The 17854-nt window shown below is 35.3% G+C and overlaps 18 non-coding genes across 18 annotated transcripts; all 18 read left to right on the top strand.

Annotated features, from left to right (window-relative positions):
• Positions 1-671: 671 nt before the first annotated feature.
• TRNAS-UGA (transfer RNA serine (anticodon UGA)) lies at positions 672-753 on the top strand. The gene has a single exon. It is a non-coding gene; the product is annotated as a tRNA-Ser (tRNA).
• Positions 754-1594: 841 nt separating this feature from the next.
• On the top strand, positions 1595-1676 carry TRNAS-UGA (transfer RNA serine (anticodon UGA)). Its single transcript has one exon. It is a non-coding gene; the product is annotated as a tRNA-Ser (tRNA).
• An 819-nt stretch (positions 1677-2495) lies between these two features.
• On the top strand, positions 2496-2577 carry TRNAS-UGA (transfer RNA serine (anticodon UGA)). Its single transcript has one exon. It is a non-coding gene; the product is annotated as a tRNA-Ser (tRNA).
• An 841-nt stretch (positions 2578-3418) lies between these two features.
• TRNAS-UGA (transfer RNA serine (anticodon UGA)) lies at positions 3419-3500 on the top strand. Its single transcript has one exon. It is a non-coding gene; the product is annotated as a tRNA-Ser (tRNA).
• An 841-nt stretch (positions 3501-4341) lies between these two features.
• TRNAS-UGA (transfer RNA serine (anticodon UGA)) lies at positions 4342-4423 on the top strand. Its single transcript has one exon. It is a non-coding gene; the product is annotated as a tRNA-Ser (tRNA).
• Positions 4424-5263: 840 nt separating this feature from the next.
• On the top strand, positions 5264-5345 carry TRNAS-CGA (transfer RNA serine (anticodon CGA)). Its single transcript has one exon. It is a non-coding gene; the product is annotated as a tRNA-Ser (tRNA).
• An 840-nt stretch (positions 5346-6185) lies between these two features.
• TRNAS-CGA (transfer RNA serine (anticodon CGA)) lies at positions 6186-6267 on the top strand. Its single transcript has one exon. It is a non-coding gene; the product is annotated as a tRNA-Ser (tRNA).
• Positions 6268-7107: 840 nt separating this feature from the next.
• Positions 7108-7189, top strand: TRNAL-CAA (transfer RNA leucine (anticodon CAA)). The gene has a single exon. It is a non-coding gene; the product is annotated as a tRNA-Leu (tRNA).
• Positions 7190-8029: 840 nt separating this feature from the next.
• On the top strand, positions 8030-8111 carry TRNAS-UGA (transfer RNA serine (anticodon UGA)). The gene has a single exon. It is a non-coding gene; the product is annotated as a tRNA-Ser (tRNA).
• Positions 8112-8953: 842 nt separating this feature from the next.
• On the top strand, positions 8954-9035 carry TRNAS-UGA (transfer RNA serine (anticodon UGA)). The gene has a single exon. It is a non-coding gene; the product is annotated as a tRNA-Ser (tRNA).
• An 841-nt stretch (positions 9036-9876) lies between these two features.
• Positions 9877-9959, top strand: TRNAS-UGA (transfer RNA serine (anticodon UGA)). The gene has a single exon. It is a non-coding gene; the product is annotated as a tRNA-Ser (tRNA).
• Positions 9960-10799: 840 nt separating this feature from the next.
• Positions 10800-10881, top strand: TRNAS-UGA (transfer RNA serine (anticodon UGA)). Its single transcript has one exon. It is a non-coding gene; the product is annotated as a tRNA-Ser (tRNA).
• An 828-nt stretch (positions 10882-11709) lies between these two features.
• TRNAS-UGA (transfer RNA serine (anticodon UGA)) lies at positions 11710-11791 on the top strand. The gene has a single exon. It is a non-coding gene; the product is annotated as a tRNA-Ser (tRNA).
• Positions 11792-12633: 842 nt separating this feature from the next.
• Positions 12634-12715, top strand: TRNAS-UGA (transfer RNA serine (anticodon UGA)). The gene has a single exon. It is a non-coding gene; the product is annotated as a tRNA-Ser (tRNA).
• Positions 12716-13556: 841 nt separating this feature from the next.
• On the top strand, positions 13557-13638 carry TRNAS-UGA (transfer RNA serine (anticodon UGA)). The gene has a single exon. It is a non-coding gene; the product is annotated as a tRNA-Ser (tRNA).
• An 841-nt stretch (positions 13639-14479) lies between these two features.
• Positions 14480-14561, top strand: TRNAS-UGA (transfer RNA serine (anticodon UGA)). Its single transcript has one exon. It is a non-coding gene; the product is annotated as a tRNA-Ser (tRNA).
• Positions 14562-15401: 840 nt separating this feature from the next.
• On the top strand, positions 15402-15483 carry TRNAS-CGA (transfer RNA serine (anticodon CGA)). The gene has a single exon. It is a non-coding gene; the product is annotated as a tRNA-Ser (tRNA).
• Positions 15484-17246: 1763 nt separating this feature from the next.
• Positions 17247-17328, top strand: TRNAS-CGA (transfer RNA serine (anticodon CGA)). The gene has a single exon. It is a non-coding gene; the product is annotated as a tRNA-Ser (tRNA).
• The last annotated feature ends 526 nt before the right edge of the window (positions 17329-17854 follow it).

The following is a 17854-nucleotide window of genomic DNA, read 5'->3' as shown; positions in this document are numbered from 1 at the left end:
AAGAACAGTGTTTAAGAAAGATTATGTAGTTTTCCTGGTGAAAAGTGCATGTTGATCCTTAGTATAATAATCATTTAATCATTTTCTGCGATCTAAGTTCAAATCCTCGCTAGGCCTTATGTGATAATTGCAAGAAACATAAAAAATAATTGAATCAAAAATCAACATCAGCAAAAAGAAATGTACATCACTGAGACTATTCTAGTAACACAAACACGTTGTGAAATTCATTGAATTATAACATCCTTAATACAGTGAATTGCACCAACAATTGTGGAAGGCGGATAACAAACTTTACACCAGAAAACACCTACCAGTCACAATTGAATGAACAGTTTCAATGGTGATGATTCTGCATTGAGAGACCAAGGAAGATTGTAATTCATCTGTAAGGACAGTCATTTGCTTACATGTCCATGAAAAGTGATATAGAGAACATGGACACTTGTGGTGTCAAGGTGTAATGATTAAAACGATTGATTCTAAATCAAGTGATCAAAGACCAAATGCTTTAGAAGTCTATATTTTCCTTAAAGCTAAGCTAGCTACTAAATTGGCCTCCATTAATTCAGCAGCTGACAAAATTAAATTACATCAGAAGCAGTCTGCCAATCGTGAACCAGAAAAAAAATATTTTTGAACTCCAGCTTGTAACAACCATCAAAAAGGTTGTAGTTGTGGCCGAGTGGTTAAGGTGATGGACTTGAAATCCATTGGGGTGTCCCTGCGCAGGTTCAAATCCTGCCAGCTATGTGTTGCTTTTCAAGCTTACCCAAAACATGCAAAGTATCTAAAAAAAGGTGTTAAAGAAAGTATGTTATGTTTATGAATACAAATCACCAAAGCTACCTAGCCCAAATTGACCTGCAGACCATTTAGTAATAAGCTGCTTATCAAAGAACATAGGCTTTTTCCTGCATTTTAAGAACAGTGTTTAAGAAAGATTATGTAGTTTTCCTGGTGAAAAGTACATGTTGATCCTTAGTATAATAATCATTTAATCAATTTCTGCGATCTAAGTTCAAATCCTCGCTGGGCCTTATGTGATAATTGCAAGAAACATAAAAAATAATTGAATCAAAAATCAACATCAGCAAAAAGAAATGTACATTACTGAGACTATTCTAGTAACACAAACCCATTGTGAAATACATTGAATTATAACATCCTTAATACAGTGAATTGCACCAACAATTGTGGAAGGCGGATAACAAACTTTACACCAGAAAACACCTACCAGTCACAATTGAATGAACAGTTTCAATGGTGATGATTCTGTATTGAGAGACCAAGGAAGATTGTAATTCATCTGTAATGACAGTCATTTGCTTACATGTCCATGAAAAGTGATATAGAGAACATGGACACTTGTGGTGTCAAGGTGTAATGATTAAAACTATTGATTCTAAATCAAGTGATCAAAGACCAAATGCCTTAGAAGTCTATATTTTCCTTAAAGCTAAGCTAGCTACTAAATTGGCCACCATTAATTCAGCAGCTGACAAAATTAAATTACATCAGAAGCAGTCTGCCAATCGTGAACCAGAAAAAAAATATTTTTGAACTCCAGCTTGTAACAACCAACAAAAAGGTTGTAGTTGTGGCCGAGTGGTTAAGGCGATGGACTTGAAATCCATTGGGGTGTCCCCGCGCAGGTTCAAATCCTGCCAGCTACGTGTTGCTTTTCAAGCTTACCCAAAACATGCAAAGAAAGTATGTTATGTTTATGAATACAAATCACCAAGGCCACCTAGCCCAAATTGACCTGCAGAAAATTTAGTAATAAACTACTTATCAAAGAACAGAGGCTTTTTCCTGTGTTTTAAGAACAGTGCTTAAGAAAGATTATGTAGATTTCCTGGTGAAAAGTGCATGTTGATCCTTAGTATAATAATCATTTAATCATTTTCTGCGATCTAAGTTCAAATCCTCGCTGGGCCTTATGTGATAATTGCAAGAAACATAAAAAATAATTGAATCAATAATCAACATCAGCAAAAAGAAATGTACATCACTGAGACTATTCTAGTAACACAAACACGTTGTGAAATTCATTGAATTATAACATCCTTAATACAGTGAATTGCACCAACAATTGTGGAAGGCGGATAACAAACTTTACACCAGAAAACACCTACCAGTCACAATTGAATGAACAGTTTCAATGGTGATGATTCTGCATTGAGAGACCAAGGAAGATTGTAATTCATCTGTAATGACAGTCATTTGCTTACATGTCCATGAAAAGTGATATACAGAACATGGACACTTGTGGTGTCAAGGTGTAATGCTGAAAACTATTGATTCTAAATCAAGTGATCAAAGACCAAATGCCTTAGAAGTCTATATTTTCCTTAAAGCTAAGCTAGCTACTAAATTGCCCTCCATTAATTCAGCAGCTGACAAAATTAAATTACATCAGAAGCAGACTGCCAATCGTGAACCAGAAAAAAAATATTTTTGAACTCCAGCTTGTAACAACCAACAAAAAGGTTGTAGTTGTGGCCGAGTGGTTAAGGTGATGGACTTGAAATCCATTGGGGTGTCCCCGCGCAGGTTCAAATCCTGCCAGCTATGTGTTGCTTTTCAAGCTTACCCAAAACATGCAAAGTATCTAAAAAAAGGTGTTAAAGAAAGTATGTTATGTTTATGAATACAAATCACCAAAGCTACCTAGCCCAAATTGACCTGCAGACCATTTAGTAATAAGCTACTTATCAAAGAACATAGGCTTTTTCCTGCATTTTAAGAACAGTGTTTAAGAAAGATTATGTAGTTTTCCTGGTGAAAAGTGCATGTTGATCCTTAGTATAATAATCATTTAATCAATTTCTGCGATCTAAGTTCAAATCCTCGCTGGGCCTTATGTGATAATTGCAAGAAACATAAAAAATAATTGAATCAAAAATCAACATCAGCAAAAAGAAATGTACATTACTGAGACTATTCTAGTAACACAAACCCATTGTGAAATACATTGAATTATAACATCCTTAATACAGTGAATTGCACCAACAATTGTGGAAGGCGGATAACAAACATTACACCAGAAAACACCTACCAGTCACAATTGAATGAACAGTTTCAATGGTGATGATTCTGTATTGAGAGACCAAGGAAGATTGTAATTCATCTGTAATGACAGTCATTTGCTTACATGTCCATGAAAAGTGATATAGAGAACATGGACACTTGTGGTGTCAAGGTGTAATGATTAAAACTATTGATTCTAAATCAAGTGATCAAAGACCAAATGCCTTAGAAGTCTATATTTTCCTTAAAGCTAAGCTAGCTACTAAATTGGCCACCATTAATTCAGCAGCTGACAAAATTAAATTACATCAGAAGCAGTCTGCCAATCGTGAACCAGAAAAAAAATATTTTTGAACTCCAGCTTGTAACAACCAACAAAAAGGTTGTAGTTGTGGCCGAGTGGTTAAGGCGATGGACTTGAAATCCATTGGGGTGTCCCCGCGCAGGTTCAAATCCTGCCAGCTACGTGTTGCTTTTCAAGCTTACCCAAAACATGCAAAGTATCTAAAAAAAGGTGTTAAAGAAAGTATGTTATGTTTATGAATACAAATCACCAAGGCCACCTAGCCCAAATTGACCTGCAGAAAATTTAGTAATAAACTACTTATCAAAGAACAGAGGCTTTTTCCTGTGTTTTAAGAACAGTGCTTAAGAAAGATTATGTAGATTTCCTGGTGAAAAGTGCATGTTGATCCTTAGTATAATAATCATTTAATCATTTTCTGCGATCTAAGTTCAAATCCTCGCTGGGCCTTATGTGATAATTGCAAGAAACATAAAAAATAATTGAATCAATAATCAACATCAGCAAAAAGAAATGTACATCACTGAGACTATTCTAGTAACACATACACGTTGTGAAATTCATTGAATTATAACATCCTTAATACAGTGAATTGCAACAACAATTGTGGAAGGCGGATAACAAACTTTACACCAGAAAACACCTACCAGTCACAATTGAATGAACAGTTTCAATGGTGATGATTCTGCATTGAGAGACCAAGGAAGATTGTAATTCATCTGTAATGACAGTCATTTGCTTACATGTCCATGAAAAGTGATATACAGAACATGGACACTTGTGGTGTCAAGGTGTAATGCTGAAAACTATTGATTCTAAATCAAGTGATCAAAGACCAAATGCCTTAGAAGTCTATATTTTCCTTAAAGCTAAGCTAGCTACTAAATTGCCCTCCATTAATTCAGCAGCTGACAAAATTAAATTACATCAGAAGCAGTCTGCCAATCGTGAACCAGAAAAAAAATATTTTTGAACTCCAGCTTGTAACAACCAACAAAAAGGTTGTAGTTGTGGCCGAGTGATTAAGGCGATGTACTTGAAATCCATTGGGGTGTCCCCGCACAGGTTCAAATCCTGCCAGCTACGTGTTGCTTTTCAAGCTTACCCAAAACATGCACTGTATCTAAAAAAGGTGTTAAAGAAAGTATGATATGTTTATAAATACAAATCACCAAGGCCACCTAGCCCGAATAGACCTGCAGAAAATTTAGTAATAAACTATTTATCAAAGAACAGAGGCTTTTTCCTGCGTTTTAAGAACAGTGCTTAAGAAAGATTATGTAGTTTTCCTGGTGAAAAGTGCATGTTGATCCTTAGTATAATAATCATTTAATCATTTTCTGCGATCTAAGTTCAAATCCTCGCTGGGCCTTATGTGATAATTGCAAGAAACATAAAAAATAATTGAATCAAAAATCAACATCAGCAAAAAGAAATGTACATCACTGAGACTATTTTAGTAACACAAACACGTTGTGAAATTCATTGAATTATAACATCCTTAATACAGTGAATTGCACCAACAATTGTGGAAGGCGGATAACAAACTTTACACCAGAAAACACCTACCAGTCACAATTGAATGAACAGTTTCAATGGTGATGATTCTGCATTGAGAGACCAAGGAAGATTGTAATTCATCTGTAATGACAGTCATTTGCTTACATGTCCATGAAAAGTGATATAGAGAACATGGACACTTGTGGTGTCAAGGTGTAATGATTAAAACTATTGATTCTAAATCAAGTGATCAAAGACCAAATGCCTTAGAAGTCTATATTTTCCTTAAAGCTAAGCTAGCTACTAAATTGCCCTCCATTAATTCAGCAGCTGACAAAATTAAATTACATCAGAAGCAGTCTGCCAATCGTGAACCAGAAAAAAAATATTTTTGAACTCCAGCTTGTAACAACCAACAAAAAGGTTGTAGTTGTGGCCGAGTGGTTAAGGTGATGGACTCGAAATCCATTGGGGTGTCCCCGCGCAGGTTCAAATCCTGCCAGCTACATTTTGCTTTTCAAGCTTACCCAAAACATGCACTGTATCTAAAAAATGTGTTAAAGAAAGTATGTTATGTTTATGAATACAAATCACCAAGACCACCTAGCCCAAATTGACCTGCAGAAAATTTAGTAATAAACTACTTATCAAAGAACAGAGGCTTTTTCCTGCGTTTTAAGAACAGTGCTTAAGAAAGATTATGTAGTTTTACTGGTGCAAAGTGCATGTTGATCCTTAGTATAATAATCATTTAATCATTTTCTGCGATCTAAGTTCAAATCCTCGCTGGGCCTTATGTGATAATTGCAAGAAACATAAAAAATAATTGAATCAAAAATCAACATCAGCAAAAAGAAATGTACATCACTGAGACTATTCTAGTAACACAAACCCGTTGTGAAATTCATTGAATTATAACATCCTTAATACAGTGAATTGCACCAACAATTGTGGAAGGCGGATAACAAACTTTACACCAGAAAACACCTACCAGTCACAATTGAATGAACAGTTTCAATGGTGATGATTCTGCATTGAGAGACCAAGGAAGAATGTAATTCATCTGTAATGACAGTCATTTGCTTACATGTCCATGAAAAGTGATATAGAGAACATGGACACTTGTGGTGTCAAGGTGTAATGATTAAAACTATTGATTCTAAATCAAGTGATCAAAGACCAAATGCCTTAGAAGTCTATATTTTCCTTAAAGCTAAGCTAGCTACTAAATTGCCCTCCATTAATTCAGCAGCTGACAAAATTAAATTACATCAGAAGCAGTCTGCCAATCGTGAACCAGAAAAAAAATATTTTTCAACTCCAGCTTGTAACAACCAACAAACAGGTTGTAGTTGTGGCCGAGTGGTTAAGGCGATGGACTCGAAATCCATTGGGGTGTCCCTGCGCAGGTTCAAATCCTGCCAGCTACATGTTGCTTTTCAAGCTTACCCAAAACATGCACTGTATCTAAAAAAGGTGTTAAAGAAAGTATGTTATGTTTATGAATACAAATCACCAAGACCACCTAGCCCAAATTGACCTGCAGAAAATTTAGTAATAAACTACTTATCAAAGAACAGAAGCTTTTTCCTGCGTTTTAAGAACAGTGCTTAAGAAAGATTATGTAGTTTTCCTGGTGAAAAGTGCATGTTGATCCTTAGTATAATAATCATTTAATCATTTTCTGCGATCTAAGTTCAAATCCTCGCTGGGCCTTATGTGATAATTGCAAGAAACATAAAAAATAATTGAATCAAAAATCAACATCAGCAAAAAGAAATGTACATCACTGAGACTATTCTAGTAACACAAACACGTTGTGAAATTCATTGAATTATAACATCCTTAATACAGTGAATTGCACCAACAATTGTGGAAGGCGGATAACAAACTTTACACCAGAAAACACCTACAAGTCACAATTGAATGAACAGTTTCAATGGTGATGATTCTGCATTGAGAGACCAAGGAAGATTGTAATTCATCTGTAATGACAGTCATTTGCTTACATGTCCATGAAAAGTGATATAGAGAACATGGACACTTGTGGTGTCAAGGTGTAATGATTAAAACTATTGATTCTAAATCAAGTGATCAAAGACCAAATGCCTTAGAAGTCTATATTTTCCTTAAAGCTAAGCTAGCTACTAAATTGCCCTCTATTAATTCAGCATCTGACAAAATTAAATTACATCAGAAGCAGTCTGCCAATCGTGAACCAGAAAAAAAATATTTTTGAACTCCAGCTTGTAACAACCAACAAAAAGGTTGTAGTTGTGGCCAAGTGGTTAAGGCGATGGACTCAAAATCCATTGGGGTGTCCCCGCGCAGGTTCAAATCCTGCCAGCTACGTGTTGCTTTTCAAGCTTACCCAAAACATGCACTGTATCTAAAAAAGGTGTTAAAGAAAGTATGTTATGTTTATGAATACAAATCACCAAGACCACCTAGCCCAAATTGACCTGCAGAAAATTTAGTAATAAACTACTTATCAAAGAACAGAAGCTTTTTCCTGCATTTTAAGAACAGTGCTTAAGAAAGATTATGTAGTTTTCCTGGTGCAAAGTGCATGTTGATCCTTAGTATAATAATCATTTAATCATTTTCTGCGATCTAAGTTCAAATCCTCGCTGGGCCTTATGTGATAATTGCAAGAAACATAAAAAATAATTGAATCAAAAATCAACATCAGCAAAAAGAAATGTACATCACTGAGACTATTCTAGTAACACAAACACGTTGTGAAATTCATTGAATTATAACATCCTTAATACAGTGAATTGCACCAACAATTGTGGAAGGCGGATAACAAACTTTACACCAGAAAACACCTACCAGTCACAATTGAATGAACAGTTTCAATGGTGATGATTCTGCATTGAGAGACCAAGGAAGATTGTAATTCATCTGTAATGACAGTCATTTGCTTACATGTCCATGAAAAGTGATATAGAGAACATGGACACTTGTGGTGTCAAGGTGTAATGATTAAAACTATTGATTCTAAATCAAGTGATCAAAGACCAAATGCCTTAGAAGTCTATATTTTCCTTAAAGCTAAGCTAGCTACTAAATTGCCCTCCATTAATTCAGCAGCTGACAAAATTAAATTACATCAGAAGCAGTCTGCCAATCGTGAACCAGAAAAAAAATATTTTTGAACTCCAGCTTGTAACAACCAACAAAAAGGTTGTAGTTGTGGCCGAGTGGTTAAGGCGATGGACTTGAAATCCATTGGGGTGTCCCCACGCAGGTTCAAATCCTGCCAGCTACGTGTTGCTTTTCAAGCTTACCCAAAACATGCAAAGTATCTAAAAAAAGGTGTTAAAGAAAGTATGTTATGTTTATGAATACAAATCACCAAAGCTACCTAGCCCAAATTGACCTGCAGACCATTTAGTAATAAGCTACTTATCAAAGAACATAGGCTTTTTCCTGCGTTTTAAGAACAGTGTTTAAGAAAGATTATGTAGTTTTCCTGGTGAAAAGTGCATGTTGATCCTTAGTATAATAATCATTTAATCATTTTCTGCGATCTAAGTTCAAATCCTCGCTGGGCCTTATGTGATAATTGCAAGAAACATAAAAAATAATTGAATCAATAATCAACATCAGCAAAAAGAAATGTACATCACTGAGACTATTCTAGTAACACAAACACGTTGTGAAATTCATTGAATTATAACATCCTTAATACAGTGAATTGCACCAACAATTGTGGAAGGCGGATAACAAACTTTACACCAGAAAACACCTACCAGTCACAATTGAATGAACAGTTTCAATGGTGATGATTCTGCATTGAGAGACCAAGGAAGATTGTAATTCATCTGTAATGACAGTCATTTGCTTACATGTCCATGAAAAGTGATATAGAGAACATGGACACTTGTGGTGTCAAGGTGTAATGATTAAAACTATTGATTCTAAATCAAGTGATCAAAGACCAAATGCCTTAGAAGTCTATATTTTCCTAAAAAGTTAAGCTAGCTACTAAATTGCCCTCCATTAATTCAGCAGCTGACAAAATTAAATTACATCAGAAGCAGTCTGCCAATCGTGAACCAGAAAAAAAATATTTTTGAACTCCAGCTTGTAACAACCAACAAAAAGGTTGTAGTTGTGGCCGAGTGGTTAAGGCGATGGACTTGAAATCCATTGGGGTGTCCCCGCGCAGGTTCAAATCCTGCCAGCTACGTGTTGCTTTTCAAGCTTACCCAAAACATGCAAAGTATCTAAAAAAAGGTGTTAAAGAAAGTATGTTATGTTTATGAATACAAATCACCAAAGCTACCTAGCCCAAATTGACCTGCAGACCATTTAGTAATAAACTACTTATCAAAGAACAGAGGCTTTTTCCTGCGTTTTAAGAACAGTGTTTAAGAAAGATTATGTAGTTTTCCTGGTGAAAAGTGCATGTTGATCCTTAGTATAATAATCATTTAATCATTCTCTGCGATCTAAGTTCAAATCCTCGCTGGGCCTTATGTGATAATTGCAAGAAACATAAAAAATAATTGAATCAATAATCAACATCAGCAAAAAGAAATGTACATCACTGAGACTATTCTAGTAACACAAACACGTTGTGAAATTCATTGAATTATAACATCCTTAATACAGTGAATTGCACCAACAATTGTGGAAGGCGGATAACAAACTTTACACCAGAAAACACCTACCAGTCACAATTGAATGAACAGTTTCAATGGTGATGATTCTGCATTGAGAGACCAAGGAAGATTGTAATTCATCTGTAATGACAGTCATTTGCTTACATGTCCATGAAAAGTGATATAGAGAACATGGACACTTGTGGTGTCAAGGTGTAATGATTAAAACTATTGATTCTAAATCAAGTGATCAAAGACCAAATGCCTTAGAAGTCTATATTTTCCTTAAAGCTAAGCTAGCTACTAAATTGCCCTCCATTAATTCAGCAGCTGACAAAATTAAATTACATCAGAAGCAGTCTGCCAATCGTGAACCAGAAAAAAAATATTTTTCAACTCCAGCTTGTAACAACCAACAAAAAGGTTGTAGTTGTGGCCGAGTGGTTAAGGCGATGGACTTGAAATCCATTGGGGTGTCCCCCTCACAGGTTCAAATCCTGCCAGCTACATGTTGCTTTTCAAGCTTACCCAAAACATGCACTGTATCTAAAAAAGGTGTTAAAGAAAGTATGTTATGTTTATGAATACAAATCACCAAGGCCACCTAGCCCAAATTGACCTGCAGAAAATTTAGTAATAAACTACTTATCAAAGAACAGAGGCTTTTTCCTGTGTTTTAAGAACAGTGCTTAAGAAAGATTATGTAGATTTCCTGGTGAAAAGTGCATGTTGATCCTTAGTATAATAATCATTTAATCATTTTCTGCGATCTAAGTTCAAATCCTCGCTGGGCCTTATGTGATAATTGCAAGAAACATAAAAAATAATTGAATCAAAAATCAACATCAGCAAAAAGAAATGTACATCACTGAGACTATTCTAGTAATACAAACACGTTGTGAAATTCATTGAATTATAACATCCTTAATACAGTGAATTGCACCAACAATTGTGGAAGGCGGATAACAAACTTTACACCAGAAAACACCTACCAGTCACAATTGAATGAACAGTTTCAATGGTGATGATTCTGCATTGAGAGACCAAGGAAGATTGCAATTCATCTGTAATGACAGTCATTTGCTTACATGTCCATGAAAAGTGATATAGAGAACATGGACACTTGTGGTGTCAAGGTGTAATGATTAAAACTATTGATTCTAAATCAAGTGATCAAAGACCAAATGCCTTAGAAGTCTATATTTTCCTTAAAGCTAAGCTAGCTACTAAATTGCCCTCCATTAATTCAGCAGCTGACAAAATTAAATTACATCAGAAGCAGACTGCCAATCGTGAACCAGAAAAAAAATATTTTTGAACTCCAGCTTGTAACAACCAACAAAAAGGTTGTAGTTGTGGCCGAGTGGTTAAGGTGATGAACTTGAAATCCATTGGGGTGTCCCCGCGCAGGTTTAAATCCTGCCAGCTATGTGTTGCTTTTCAAGCTTACCCAAAACATGCAAAGTATCTAAAAAAAGGTGTTAAAGAAAGTATGTTATGTTTATGAATACAAATCACCAAAGCTACCTAGCCCAAATTGACCTGCAGACCATTTAGTAATAAGCTACTTATCAAAGAACATAGGCTTTTTCCTGCGTTTTAAGAAAGATTATGTAGTTTTCCTGGTGAAAAGTGCATGTTGATCCTTAGTAGAATAATCATTTAATCATTTTCTGCAATCTAAGTTCAAATCCTCGCTGGGCCTTATGTGATAATTGCAAGAAACATAAAAAATAATTGAATCAATAATCAACATCAGCAAAAAGAAATGTACATCACTGAGACTATTCTAGTAACACAAACACGTTGTGAAATTCATTGAATTATAACATCCTTAATACAGTGAATTGCACCAACAATTGTGGAAGGCGGATAACAAACTTTACACCAGAAAACACCTACCAGTCACAATTGAATGAACAGTTTCAATGGTGATGATTCTGCATTGAGAGACCAAGGAAGATTGTAATTCATCTGTAATGACAGTCATTTGCTTACATGTCCATGAAAAGTGATATAGAGAACATGGACACTTGTGGTGTCAAGGTGTAATGATTAAAACTATTGATTCTAAATCAAGTGATCAAAGACCAAATGCCTTAGAAGTCTATATTTTCCTTAAAGCTAAGCTAGCTACTAAATTGCCCTCCATTAATTCAGCAGCTGACAAAATTAAATTACATCAGAAGCAGTCTGCCAATCGTGAACCAGAAAAAAAATATTTTTGAACTCCAGCTTGTAACAACCAACAAAAAGGTTGTAGTTGTGGCCGAGTGATTAAGGCGATGGACTTGAAATCCATTGGGGTGTCCCCGCGCAGGTTCAAATCCTGCCAGCTACGTGTTGCTTTTCAAGCTTACCCAAAACATGCAAAGTATCTAAAAAAAAGGTGTTAAGGAAAGTATGTTATGTTTATGAATACAAATCACCAAAGCTACCTAGCCCAAATTGACCTGCAGACCATTTAGTAATAAGCTACATATCAAAGAACATAGGCTTTTTCCTGCGTTTTAAGAACAGTGTTTAAGAAAGATTATGTAGTTTTCCTGGTGAAAAGTGCATGTTGATCCTTAGTATAATAATCATTTAATCATTTTCTGCGATCTAAGTTCAAATCCTCCCTAGGCCTTATGTGATAATTGCAAGAAACATAAAAAATAATTGAATCAAAAATCAACATCAGCAAAAAGAAATGTACATCACTGAGACTATTCTAGTAACACAAACACGTTGTGAAATTCATTGAATTATAACATCCTTAATACAGTGAATTGCACCAACAATTGTGGAAGGCGGATAACAAACTTTACACCAGAAAACACCTACCAGTCACAATTGAATGAACAGTTTCAATGGTGATGATTCTGCATTGAGAGACCAAGGAAGATTGTAATTCATCTGTAATGACAGTCATTTGCTTACATGTCCATGAAAAGTGATATAGAGAACATGGACACTTGTGGTGTCAAGGTGTAATGATTAAAACGATTGATTCTAAATCAAGTGATCAAAGACCAAATGCTTTAGAAGTCTATATTTTCCTTAAAGCTAAGCTAGCTACTAAATTGGCCTCCATTAATTCTGCAGCTGACAAAATTAAATTACATCAGAAGCAGTCTGCCAATCGTGAACCAGAAAAAAAATATTTTTGAACTCCAGCTTGTAACAACCATCAAAAAGGTTGTAGTTGTGGCCGAGTGGTTAAGGTGATGGACTTGAAATCCATTGGGGTGTCCCCGCACAGGTTCAAATCCTGCCAGCTATGTGTTGCTTTTCAAGCTTACCCAAAACATGCAAAGTATCTAAAAAAAGGTGTTAAAGAAAGTATGTTATGTTTATGAATACAAATCACCAAAGCTACCTAGCCCAAATTGACCTGCAGACCATTTAGTAATAAGCTGCTTATCAAAGAACATAGGCTTTTTCCTGCGTTTTAAGAACAGTGTTTAAGAAAGATTATGTAGTTTTCCTGGTGAAAAGTGCATGTTGATCCTTAGTATAATAATCATTTAATCATTTTCTGCGATCTAAGTTCAAATCCTCGCTGGGCCTTATGTGATAATTGCAAGAAACATAAAAAATAATTGAATCAAAAATCAACATCAGCAAAAAGAAATGTACATTACTGAGACTATTCTAGTAACACAAACCCATTGTGAAATACATTGAATTATAACATCCTTAATACAGTGAATTGCACCAACAATTGTGGAAGGCGGATAACAAACTTTACACCAGAAAACACCTACCAGTCACAATTGAATGAACAGTTTCAATGGTGATGATTCTGTATTGAGAGACCAAGGAAGATTGTAATTCATCTGTAATGACAGTCATTTGCTTACATGTCCATGAAAAGTGATATAGAGAACATGGACACTTGTGGTGTCAAGGTGTAATGATTAAAACTATTGATTCTAAATCAAGTGATCAAAGACCAAATGCCTTAGAAGTCTATATTTTCCTTAAAGCTAAGCTAGCTACTAAATTGCCCTCCATTAATTCAGCAGCTGACAAAATTAAATTACATCAGAAGCAGTCTGCCAATCGTGAACCAGAAAAAAAATATTTTTGAACTCCAGCTTGTAACAACCAACAAAAAGGTTGTAGTTGTGGCCGAGTGGTTAAGGCGATGGACTTGAAATCCATTGGGGTGTCCCCGTGCAGGTTCAAATCCTGCCAGCTACGTGTTGCTTTTCAAGCTTACCCAAAACATGCAAAGTATCTAAAAAAAGGTGTTAAAGAAAGTATGTTATGTTTATGAATACAAATCACCAAGGCCACCTAGCCCAAATTGACCTGCAGAAAATTTAGTAATAAACTACTTATCAAAGAACAGAGGCTTTTTCCTGTGTTTTAAGAACAGTGCTTAAGAAAGATTATGTAGATTTCCTGGTGAAAAGTGCATGTTGATCCTTAGTATAATAATCATTTAATCATTTTCTGCGATCTAAGTTCAAATCCTCGCTGGGCCTTATGTGATAATAGCAAGAAACATAAAAAATAATTGAATCAATAATCAACATCAGCAAAAAGAAATGTACATCACTGAGACTATTCTAGTAACACAAACACGTTGTGAAATTCATTGAATTATAACATCCTTAATACAGTGAATTGCAACAACAATTGTGGAAGGCGGATAACAAACTTTACACCAGAAAACACCTACCAGTCACAATTGAATGAACAGTTTCAATGGTGATGATTCTGCATTGAGAGACCAAGGAAGATTGTAATTCATCTGTAATGACAGTCATTTGCTTACATGTCCATGAAAAGTGATATACAGAACATGGACACTTGTGGTGTCAAGGTGTAATGCTGAAAACTATTGATTCTAAATCAAGTGATCAAAGACCAAATGCCTTAGAAGTCTATATTTTCCTTAAAGCTAAGCTAGCTACTAAATTGCCCTCCATTAATTCAGCAGCTGACAAAATTAAATTACATCAGAAGCAGTCTGCCAATCGTGAACCAGAAAAAAAATATTTTTGAACTCCAGCTTGTAACAACCAACAAAAAGGTTGTAGTTGTGGCCGAGTGATTAAGGCGATGTACTTGAAATCCATTGGGGTGTCCCCGCACAGGTTCAAATCCTGCCAGCTACGTGTTGCTTTTCAAGCTTACCCAAAACATGCACTGTATCTAAAAAAGGTGTTAAAGAAAGTATGATATGTTTATAAATACAAATCACCAAGGCCACCTAGCCCAAATAGACCTGCAGAAAATTTAGTAATAAACTATTTATCAAAGAACAGAGGCTTTTTCCTGCGTTTTAAGAACAGTGCTTAAGAAAGATTATGTAGTTTTCCTGGTGAAAAGTGCATGTTGATCCTTAGTATAATAATCATTTAATCATTTTCTGCGATCTAAGTTCAAATCCTCGCTGGGCCTTATGTGATAATTGCAAGAAACATAAAAAATAATTGAATCAAAAATCAACATCAGCAAAAAGAAATGTACATCACTGAGACTATTTTAGTAACACAAACACGTTGTGAAATTCATTGAATTATAACATCCTTAATACAGTGAATTGCAACAACAATTGTGGAAGGCGGATAACAAACTTTACACCAGAAAACACCTACCAGTCACAATTGAATGAACAGTTTCAATGGTGATGATTCTGCATTGAGAGACCAAGGAAGATTGTAATTCATCTGTAATGACAGTCATTTGCTTACATGTCCATGAAAAGTGATATAGAGAACATGGACACTTGTGGTGTCAAGGTGTAATGATTAAAACTATTGATTCTAAATCAAGTGATCAAAGACCAAATGCCTTAGAAGTCTATATTTTCCTTAAAGCTAAGCTAGCTACTAAATTGCCCTCCATTAATTCAGCAGCTGACAAAATTAAATTACATCAGAAGCAGTCTGCCAATCGTGAACCAGAAAAAAAATATTTTTGAACTCCAGCTTGTAACAACCAACAAAAAGGTTGTAGTTGTGGCCGAGTGGTTAAGGTGATGGACTCGAAATCCATTGGGGTGTCCCCGCGCAGGTTCAAATCCTGCCAGCTACGTTTTGCTTTTCAAGCTTACCCAAAACATGCACTGTATCTAAAAAATGTGTTAAAGAAAGTATGTTATGTTTATGAATACAAATCACCAAGACCACCTAGCCCAAATTGACCTGCAGAAAATTTAGTAATAAACTACTTATCAAAGAACAGAGGCTTTTTCCTGCGTTTTAAGAACAGTGCTTAAGAAAGATTATGTAGTTTTACTGGTGCAAAGTGCATGTTGATCCTTAGTATAATAATCATTTAATCATTTTCTGCGATCTAAGTTCAAATCCTCGCTGGGCCTTATGTGATAATTGCAAGAAACATAAAAAATAATTGAATCAAAAATCAACATCAGCAAAAAGAAATGTACATCACTGAGACTATTCTAGTAACACAAACCCGTTGTGAAATTCATTGAATTATAACATCCTTAATACAGTGAATTGCACCAACAATTGTGGAAGGCGGATAACAAACTTTACACCAGAAAACACCTACCAGTCACAATTGAATGAACAGTTTCAATGGTGATGATTCTGCATTGAGAGACCAAGGAAGAATGTAATTCATCTGTAATGACAGTCATTTGCTTACATGTCCAGGAAAAGTGATATAGAGAACATGGACACTTGTGGTGTCAAGGTGTAATGATTAAAACTATTGATTCTAAATCAAGTGATCAAAGACCAAATGCCTTAGAAGTCTATATTTTCCTTAAAGCTAAGCTAGCTACTAAATTGCCCTCCATTAATTCAGCAGCTGACAAAATTAAATTACATCAGAAGCAGTCTGCCAATCGTGAACCAGAAAAAAAATATTTTTGAACTCCAGCTTGTAACAACCAACAAAAAGGTTGTAGTTGTAGCCGAGTGGTTAAGGTGATGGACTTGAAATCCATTGGGGTGTCCCCGTGCAGGTTCAAATCGAGCCATCTACGTGTTGCGTTTCAAGCTTACCCAAAACATGCAAAGTATCTAAAAAAAGGTGTTAAAGAAAGTATGATATGTTTATAAATACAAATCACCAAGGCCACCTAGCCCAAATAGACCTGCAGAAAATTTAGTAATAAACTATTTATCAAAGAACAGAGGCTTTTTCCTGCGTTTTAAGAACAGTGCTTAAGAAAGATTATGTAGTTTTCCTGGTGAAAAGTGCATGTTGATCCTTAGTATAATAATCATTTAATCATTTTCTGCGATCTAAGTTCAAATCCTCGCTGGGCCTTATGTGATAATTGCAAGAAACATAAAAAATAATTGAATCAAAAATCAACATCAGCAAAAAGAAATGTACATCACTGAGACTATTTTAGTAACACAAACACGTTGTGAAATTCATTGAATTATAACATCCTTAATACAGTGAATTGCAACAACAATTGTGGAAGGCGGATAACAAACTTTACACCAGAAAACACCTACCAGTCACAATTGAATGAACAGTTTCAATGGTGATGATTCTGCATTGAGAGACCAAGGAAGATTGTAATTCATCTGTAATGACAGTCATTTGCTTACATGTCCATGAAAAGTGATATAGAGAACATGGACACTTGTGGTGTCAAGGTGTAATGATTAAAACTATTGATTCTAAATCAAGTGATCAAAGACCAAATGCCTTAGAAGTCTATATTTTCCTTAAAGCTAAGCTAGCTACTAAATTGGCCTCCATTAATTCAGCAGCTGACAAAATTAAATTACATCAGAAGCAGTCTGCCAATCGTGAACCAGAAAAAAAATATTTTTGAACTCCAGCTTGTAACAACCAACAAAAAGGTTGTAGTTGTGGCCGAGTGGTTAAGGTGATGGACTCGAAATCCATTGGGGTGTCCCCGCGCAGGTTCAAATCCTGCCAGCTACATTTTGCTTTTCAAGCTTACCCAAAACATGCACTGTATCTAAAAAATGTGTTAAAGAAAGTATGTTATGTTTATGAATACAAATCACCAAGGCCACCTAGCCCAAATTGACCTGCAGAAAATTTAGTAATAAACTACTTATCAAAGAACAGAGGCTTTTTCCTGCGTTTTAAGAACAGTGCTTAAGAAAGATTATGTAGTTTTACTGGTGCAAAGTGCATGTTGATCCTTAGTATAATAATCATTTAATCATTTTCTGCGATCTAAGTTCAAATCCTCGCTGGGCCTTATGTGATAATTGCAAGAAACATAAAAAATAATTGAATCAAAAATCAACATCAGCAAAAAGAAATGTACATCACTGAGACTATTCTAGTAACACAAACCCGTTGTGAAATTCATTGAATTATAACATCCTTAATACAGTGAATTGCACCAACAATTGTGGAAGGCGGATAACAAACTTTACACCAGAAAACACCTACCAGTCACAATTGAATGAACAGTTTCAATGGTGATGATTCTGCA

Source organism: Mixophyes fleayi, chromosome 10 (assembly GCF_038048845.1).
Source record: "Mixophyes fleayi isolate aMixFle1 chromosome 10, aMixFle1.hap1, whole genome shotgun sequence".
Lineage (NCBI taxonomy): Eukaryota > Metazoa > Chordata > Amphibia > Anura > Limnodynastidae > Mixophyes > Mixophyes fleayi.
Note: the sequence above shows the minus strand (reverse complement) of the source record. Positions and strands in the feature narration are given on the sequence as shown.